The sequence below is a fragment of the Acyrthosiphon pisum genome, chromosome A2, assembly GCF_005508785.2.
Source record: "Acyrthosiphon pisum isolate AL4f chromosome A2, pea_aphid_22Mar2018_4r6ur, whole genome shotgun sequence".
Classification (NCBI taxonomy): Eukaryota; Metazoa; Arthropoda; class Insecta; order Hemiptera; family Aphididae; genus Acyrthosiphon; species Acyrthosiphon pisum.
In genome coordinates this window covers 47,293,554-47,294,629 of record NC_042495.1, presented here as the reverse complement: position 1 = coordinate 47,294,629, position 1,076 = coordinate 47,293,554, and positions in this window count along the sequence as shown.

Genomic DNA, 1,076 nt, shown 5'->3' with positions numbered 1-1,076 from the left:
AAGTGTATAAATTTAATACAAAGCTCCTGATATATTGTTACAATATCAGTTGAAAAATATTAAAAATACATAGGCACAATTTTTTTTTATAAGCATTTAAAGATCAAATTTTGACAAAATTTATTAAATTTTAATTTGAAAAATTATTTTGTAGTTAAAAATTTATAAAATGTTCAATTTTTGTATCTAAGAATTGAAAATTTAAAACAAGATTCCACGTAAGTAATTAATTCTGTTACCAAAAAATCTAAAAAATACATTTACGCAGTTTATTTTTATAGTAATTTTAAGTACAAATTTGGACGAAATTACATATTAAAAACCTAGGATAACTATTTTAGTTATTTTGTTGTGATTGTATAATATTATTCGTGGGTACTTGAAACTTCTAAAGTATACTATTATATATCTATGATAGTACCACGGTTTTTTGTTGATGTATAACGCGTTATAAGTACCTAATAAATATTATGATATGATTAATTTGGAATTTATTATTGGTACCTAATATAATAACACTGTAACAGGTGACTTAAAGTCTAGGCTAAAGCAAGAGTATACTAATTTATTATTTATTTTTAATAATTTTGATTTTCTTCAACATTTTAGAGTGGAACGATGAATGTATTGATTTTACAATGATGTGTGTTTTTTTTTTATTTTTTTTTTATTTTTGTGTCTGTCATCACCTTTTAGGACAGTAAAACTGCTTCGATTTTCATCAACAGTAACTTTTATGATTGGAAAGTGAATATCGTTGGTGGATTGGGAGGTCAAAATTTAAATTTCCCAGTAGTTTTCAAAAGCGACGAAAAAAACAAAAGAAAAATTAAGGAAAAACGGGAATTTTTACGCAAAATCGATTTTTCACAAAATTGAATTTGGTTTTTGGTGTAACTTTAAAAAAAATGACCGTAGATACATGAAATTTTGACTGAATGTTTGTCTTAGCATTTTCTATACACCATAACATTTTCAAAATATTTTGATTTATTTTGAGCTCTTTACGGACATTTTCATTTTCATTTTTTTTTTTAGTTTTTTTTCTAAAATATCAATAAAATTTTATTTGTTGG